The sequence below is a fragment of the Plecotus auritus genome (assembly GCF_963455305.1).
Source record: "Plecotus auritus genome assembly, chromosome: 4".
Taxonomy (NCBI): domain Eukaryota; kingdom Metazoa; phylum Chordata; class Mammalia; order Chiroptera; family Vespertilionidae; genus Plecotus; species Plecotus auritus.
In genome coordinates, this window is record NC_137775.1 from 109,365,832 (window position 1) to 109,373,423 (window position 7,592).

Consider the following 7,592-nt stretch of genomic DNA (forward strand, 5'->3'; position numbering starts at 1 on the left):
CCAGAGAGGGGCGTGGCCTCTGCAGAGGAAAGAAGGGGGCTGTGATCAACCATAAATCACCACCTGGACAGGTCACCAGGCATAAGCACAGCCCAGGCCCGTAACTTCTTGACTGAGAGGTTTTTAAGCGAGCCCTGTCTGTTTTTTTCTGTCATCTAGGTTAACACACCTTTGAAATGCCAGAAGTAATACCTCTCCAAGAGGTATTAATCCTCAAGAGAGCAGATAATCTTGTTAGCTCTCCTGTAATCCAATCCCCACCTTCCTGTAATCTTGCTCACATTCCTTCCACTTCCAATGCATAGAGGAAACTGCAAAACTGTTATCCTCCAGAGCATTTGAGATCCTGCTCCCCTGCAACTGTCCTCAACTTTTACTCAAATAAACTCTTACATTCTCTACAGGTTTGGACTTTTAATTTTTTAAAATTTATTTATTTTTGAGAGAGAGAGAGGAGGGGGTGTGTGGAGAACATGGACTTGTTGGTCCACTTGTTGATGCATTCATTGGTTGATTCTTGGGATCAAATCCGCAATCTGGGCCTATGGGGACGACGCTTTAACCAATTGAGCCACACAGGCCAGGGCATGTGGGTGCCTCTTTTGTGAAATGATGTGTTGGCTTTCTCAAGTCATCGTTGGTGACACCAGGTATTGACGGGGCTACGACTAAAAACAGAAGGTGCGGGGTGGAGGAAAGCATTCATTCAGTCCACAATCATTTATTTAGTACAAACCATCTGCTCGGAAGGCTCCAAGAATGTAGGAATGCGGAATACAGCCTCTGCTTCTTCCCAGGGCTCGGTCAACGATGAAGATAAGTAACTACAACGGAAGGTCCGGGACCGAGGCATAAATGCAGACCACAGACCAGCTTTCCTCCCCACTCCCTCCCTTTTTAAGCTCTTGTACTTGAACTCATTGAGCCTCTCAGGTTTGTCATCTATGAAAATAGTAATGATCCCTGGCCCGAGTTACTCAGTGGTTAGAGCATTGGCCCACACACCGAAGGGTCGCAAGTTCAATTCCAGGTCAAGGGCATGTACCTGGGTTGCAGGTTCAATCCCTGACCCCAGTTGTGACCCATGTGGGAGGCAACCAATCAATGTATCTCTCTCACATCGATGTCTCTCTCTCTCTCTCTCTCCCCCCCCACACACCCTCCCCCTAAATAAATGGAAAACATATCCTCCTGAAAATCTGACACCCAAACACCTGTAGTTAAGAATAAAGAGGAAATGCTGTTGGTACGCTTGAAGTTGTCCCAGAGTCTTCTTACACTATCTTCAACTTTTTGGATTTTTTTTTTGCTTTTTGCTTTTTCGGTTGAGTGTTTTTTGCTTCTTTGTATTTCAATTCTTTGACTTGATTCTTGTGTTCCTCTAGTCTGTTTTTGGGTCTCTGTATAATATTTTTTATTTCAGTCAGTGTATGTTTAATTTCTAGTTGGTCCTTTTTCATATCTTCGAGGGTCTTGTTATATTTATCGGCCTTTTCTAGGATATTCTTGAAAAGCCTTATAACCGTGGTTTTGAATTCTATATCCAGTCATTTGTTTTCCTCCATTTCTTTCGTTTGTGATCTGTTTCTTTGACGCCACATTTTCATTGCTTCCCTGAGTTGGTAGGGTAAATTTGTGTGCTAGGTTTCCTATATGGCCCAGTGGGTCGGCCTCCCCAGTTAACCTGAGGTGGACACTCTCGGTGCACCCCTTTGTGGACTGTGTGTACAGCCTTGTTGTAGTTAAGTCTTGATTGTTGTTGGTATCACTGGGAGGAATTGACCTCCAGGCCAGTTGGCTGTAAGGATCAGCTGCGTCTATGCTGGGAGAAGTTCGGTGCTGGAGACAGCCTTATAGGATTAGACTTGCCAAATTGCAATAGCCTCTGTGCTCGGCTTGGATGGGGTGGAGTCTCAGAGTGGAGCAGACAGTCCTGGCTTCCCGGCAGCCTTGCCCTTGCGCGCACGCGCAGACCTCTGCCTTCCCCGGCTCCCGAGTCTCCGCCACTTCAAGCGTACCAACATCAGAATTATGGGGGTGCCAGAAGAAGAGAGAGAGCAAGATACTGAAAACCTATTTGAAGAAATAATGACTGAAAACTTCCCCCACCTGGTGAAAGAAATAGACTTACAAGTCCAGGAAGCACACAGAACCCCAAACAAAAGGAATCCAAAGAGGACCACACCAAGACACATCATAATTAAAATGCCAAGAGCAAAAGACAAAGAGAGAATATTAAAAGCAGCAAAAGAAAAACAGTTAGTTACCTACAAGGGAGCACCCATACGACTGTCAGCTGATTTCTCAACAGAAACTATGCAGGCCAGTCGGGAGTGGCAAGAAATATTCAATGTGATGAATAGCAAGAACCTACAACCAAGATTACTCTACCCAGCAAAGCTATCATTCAGAATTGAAGGGCAGATAAAGAGCTTCACAGATAAGAAAAAGCTAAAGGAGTTCATCACCACCAAACCAGTATTATATGAAATGCTAAAAGGTATTCTTAAAGAAGAGGAAGAAGAAAAAAGTAAAGATAAAAATTATGAACAACAAATACATATCTATCAACAAGTGAACCTAAAAATCAAGTGAATTAAAAACCTGAGGAACAGAATAATCTGGTGAATATAATAGAATCAGGGGCATAGAAAGGGAGTGGACTGATAATTCTCAGGGGAAAGGGGTATGGGGGGTTCATGAAGAGACTGGACAAAAATCATACACCTATGGATGAGGACAGTGTGGGGGGAGGTAAGGGCAGAAGGTGGGGTGGGAACTGGGTGGAGGGGAGCTACGGGGGGGGGAAAAAGGAGAAACAATTGTAATCTGAATAAAGATTTATTAAAATAAAATAAAAAGAATAAAGAGGAAATGCTGATGCTATCAGAGGAAAGGAAAGAGAGTTAGATGACATCTATTTGCTTCCTTAATATCCCAGGGTAGAGGAGACAGAAATGGGTAATGGATGGATTAGCTACTAAAAGTGGGGAAATGGGGTGAAGAACAGAAGTGAGGGAGTTACCTTGAAAAAGAGAGAGAATGGGTGGAGATATAAAAAACTTGAGATAAAGATAACTCGGAGAGCCTGGCCGGTGGACAAAGCATCAGCCTACGGACTGAAGGGTTCCTGGTTCCATCAAGGACACATGCCTGGTTGTGGGCTTGATCCGCAGATGGGGGTATGCAGGAGACAGCCAGTCCATGATTCTCTCTCATCATTGATGTTTCTCTCCCCCTATCCCTCTCCCTTCTTCTCTAAAATCAATAAAAAAATATATTAAAAACAAAAAAAGATAACTCAGAGAGCCCACCTAGGGGATAGCCTCAGTATTCTCATCTACTGAAAGTGAGACGGAGAAAGATAAATTTGAACATTTTTAATTTTATTTATTTTTTAAAATATATTTTTATTGATTTCAGAGAGGAAAGGAGAGAGATAGGGGGAGAGAAACATCAATGGTGAGAGAGAATCATGGATTGGCTGCCTCCTGCACACCCCACACTGGGGATTGAGCCCACAACCCAGGCATGTGCCCTGAATCAAACCGTGACCTCCTAGTTCCTAGGTCGACATTCAACCACTGAGCTATGCCGGCTTTGCATCCCTTGAACATTTTTAAATATGGAAAAGCTGGGTGACAGGCTGCTACTTGCCTCTCTTTTTCTCCTTTTCCTGCCCCAATGTCTTGTTTGGTAGGGCACTTTCCTCTGCTGGTGTGTGAACTTGGACTGGGTTTTGGTTAATGAGACAAGAGCAGAAGTATTGTGGGGTTCCTCCAGGAGGCCCCCTTAAAAAGGAGCCATGCAATCTCCCCCCCTTACTCCCCACCCCCCCTCCAGTGCCACAGGTCTGCTCTGTGTCCAGCTTTGTCTGGAGACTTTGGAAAATGAGGGTTAGTTACCTCTGGTGCCATTTGTGCCCTTGGAGAGGAAATGCAGTTACCTCCATCAAACAATTGTGACCTGGTTAAATAGGAGAGTAAGTATTGTTTGGAACATACAGTAAGTTTTGCAGATCAAAAAAAGGAGAAATCCTTGAGGGCTGGAGTATTTGGGAAGACAGCAGGGGGAGCTTGAAGAGTGGGTTGGGTTGAAACAGACGGGATGGAGGAGGGTCCGCAAGTGGTACTGAGGACACTGTGAAGGTCGGTAGGTTGGGCGGAGTCGGGCCTGTGCTGAACTGGCAGGATGATGAGGCCAGCATGAACAGTGAGAGGTACACGTTTGACAAGGCGGTACTAGAAAGACTTGATATGTCCGTGTTAGTATATTTAATATCAAAATGTACATGAGATTAATCCAGTGTCGGCGATTCAGAGGTCTCCTGCTTCATAACCGGCTGCACGATTTGGTAATACAAGAGTGCATGGGAGGGGTGGGCACATGCAGGGTTCGCTTAGTCATTTGGCAGTATTTACCGAGCATTACTGTGCACCAGCCACCCAGACTCTGCTGCCCAAGATGAGCTTGCATTCTCGCTGGGGGAGACAGAGAATAAACTAACAATGAAGCAAGAAAACGACAGGGAGTGATAAGTGCTTGACAGAGCAATCAAACAGGGTGACGCTAGAGTCACTGGGTGTTTCAGATGAAGTGGTCACAGAGGACTTCCTGGAGGAGGTGGCAGCCATGCTGCGCTCAGCGGGGAAGGAAGGGCATTTTGGACAGAGGGAACTGCCAGGGCAAGGCTGCCCTTGGAGGAATCTGATCTTCATGCCCCCCTCTCCCCTGCCCACCCCATGTGCTTTCTGCCATCTCTGCACTTTAACCTCTTCAGTTACATGTGGTCTTGTACTGAGACTGACATTATTGGTGTTCTCTGCCACTCTTGCCACCAAGGCCTCTACTCTTCTGCAGCCTGAACTCTGCCAGCCACCTCACCTTCTTCCTCACCCACCTCCACCCTTGTTCTTGTCTTGGGCTCTGCCTCCCAAACATACAGCCCAGCACCGCATCCTGTGTAATGAGACTAATCTGTGTAAGTCACAAAACGCATGGTTTGATCTGTTTGAAATGATGCTGCACACTGATGCCTCTCTCACTGGAGGAAGGTTACCGCTGACTTTCCTCCGTTACTCACCCGTTTGCACAGCCCTCTGCCACCTCTCACCCCTTCACCCAGAGTCTCGGCTGCAGGAGCCCCCCTCCCCCCGATTCAGGACACACTCTCTTTCCAAAGATGAACTGCAGGTGCTTTCTTTGCTCTCTAAGTTGGCCTTTAAGCTTATAGTTTGGATGGATAAATCACAAAAGGAAGCAGGAGCCAGGCAATGTCAGTGTGAATACAGAGCAGGTGATGGGTCCCGGGACATTTTGAGGTAGAATTGGCAGGATTGGTTATCGGGGTGGAGGTTGGGTTGTTGAAGAGTGAAGCCACATTCCTAGTTTGATTCCCCAGTCACACAAGGTGGAAATGGGGACCCAGCCGGGAACCAGGACCACGCCCACGCTGGGAGAGGGAGAGGTCAGGGGAGGATCTATGACCTGACTCTGTTCTCTCTGCTCCTGAGAATGGCAAGTCCCGAAGAGAAGTATCCAGGTTCTCTGCCAGGAAGGCCATGCCATTTGTAGGGTGGGCTCCTGCCCAGGGAGAATCACAGAGTATCAATAGTCACCTCAAGGTCCCCTCTGCGGCAGGCCCAGCTGGGCCCACCGGACTCAGAATAACCGCGAGCGTGGCCTCTGCCATCAGGACCCTCTCGCCGGGCTGGAGATCCAGGCCTGCAATGCCGGGAGGGCCCTGGAAGCGCTCGCGGTTCGGCGCCTGGACTGGTGCGTTGCTGCACTTTGGCGTAAATTGCAATCGATTAGGGATCGTTTCTCTGACTCAAGTTAGAAGTGAGAGTTCAGATAAGTGAGGCCGCCATTGCTGTTTGAACACCTCAGAAGGGGAGAATGGATTTATCAAGCGTGAAAAAGAAGAGCTTGCTAGGAGTCAAAGAAAATAATAAAAAGTCCAGCACTAGGGCTCCTTCTCCTACCAAACGCAAAGACAGCAAAGACCGTTCTGATGAGAAGTCCAAGGATCGCTCTAAAGATAAAGGGGCCACCAAGGAGTCAAGTGAGAAGGATCGTGGCAGGATAAAACTCCAAAGAGGCGCAGCGCTTCCAGTGGTGGTAGCAGCATCACCAGGTCTCGGTCCAGCTCTACCTCCAGCTCTGGCTCCAGTACTAGCACTGGCTCAAGCAGGGGCTCTAGCTCTTCATCAGCATCAAGCCGCTCAGGAAGTTCCAGCACATCCCGAAGCTCCAGTTCCAGCAGCTCCTCCGGCTCTCCGAGTCCTTCTCTGCACAGACATGACAACAGGCGGCGGTCCCGCTCCAAATCCAAACCACCCAAAAGAGATGAAAAGGAAAGGAAAAGGAGGAGCCCTTCCCCTAAACCCACCAAAGTACACATTGGTAGGCTCACCAGGAATGTGACCAAGGATCACATCATGGAGATATTCTCTACCTATGGGAAAATTAAAATGATTGACATGCCTGTAGAAAGGATGCACCCCCATCTATCTAAAGGCTATGCATACGTGGAGTTTGAGAACCCAGATGAAGCTGAGAAGGTGCTGAAGCACATGGATGGAGGACAAATTGATGGCCAGGAAATCACCACCACTGCTGTGCTGGCCCCCTGGCCTAGGCCACCCCCAGGCGATTCAACCCTCCCAGGAGAATGCTACCACCACCTTCCATGTGGCGTTGGTCACCCCCACGAATTCACGCTCCCTGCGGCGCAGGTCCCCCGTGCGTCGGCAATCCCGCTCCCCCGGCCACCGCCGTTACAGGAGCCGCTCCAGCTCCAATTCCTCCCTATAAGCAAGCCACCAAAGCTCTGCCCCGAAACTTATATCCCATCCAACTCAGTTCTGTCACTTTTCTAGCTGAAGGACAGTCAGTAGGAAACAAATCCTCACTCAGGGGCAGGCTTCCAAAGGAGCATTGAGATGTTTCCTCTGAAGGCCAAGTTTGGCTGCAGAAGTGTTGTTGATTTGGGGTTGTGCCTATGAAGATGCTCTCCAGTTTCATAGCTAGAAAGTTCCCACATTTCCAGTCTCTGAGAGTCAGTTTAGTGGCAGAGCCAACAGAAACAGAGCAGGGTTCCAGGTGGCAGTGCCGCCCCGCCTGGGAGCACATGTTTCCATTCCATAGATGACCTAGGGCCTGTCTAGTAGCCTGAGGATCCTAAGGAAAGGGCATGCTTTTGTGCAGCTGCTGTTCCTATTAACCTGGCTGTGCTCCCCTGCTTGAGTTCTGACCTCTAGAGAAACATCCCATGTTAGTTGCTGTAAATGGTTCTGTTTTCACATGTTCATGTACATATAGCCATATGGCACATCTCCTTTTTCTCTGAAATTGGTGAGCAAATTGAGAGCTCTACAAGGTCATCACAGACCTTCTCCCCCTTCGTGGTGGTTTTTGGGGTTACCTTGACAATGTGTACATTGCTTTTTCGGCTATTGTTGTACAGTCAGTACTATGAATTTTCCGTTTTGAATTTTTTTGTAACTTTGTAGCATTTTAGATAATGTGTTTATACTTTGTTGTGTAGAGTAAAAGAATTGTGTTGAATAAGTCTAGGATTAGAATGCAGA

At 47.6% G+C, this 7,592-nt stretch overlaps 1 pseudogene across 1 annotated transcript; it reads left to right on the top strand.

The window, feature by feature from the left end:
* The first annotated feature begins 5,898 nt into the window (after positions 1–5,898).
* LOC308246774 (RNA-binding protein with serine-rich domain 1-like) lies at positions 5,899–6,816 on the top strand (annotated as a pseudogene). Its single transcript has one exon. The product of its transcript is annotated as an RNA-binding protein with serine-rich domain 1-like (transcript).
* Positions 6,817–7,592: the final 776 nt, after the last annotated feature.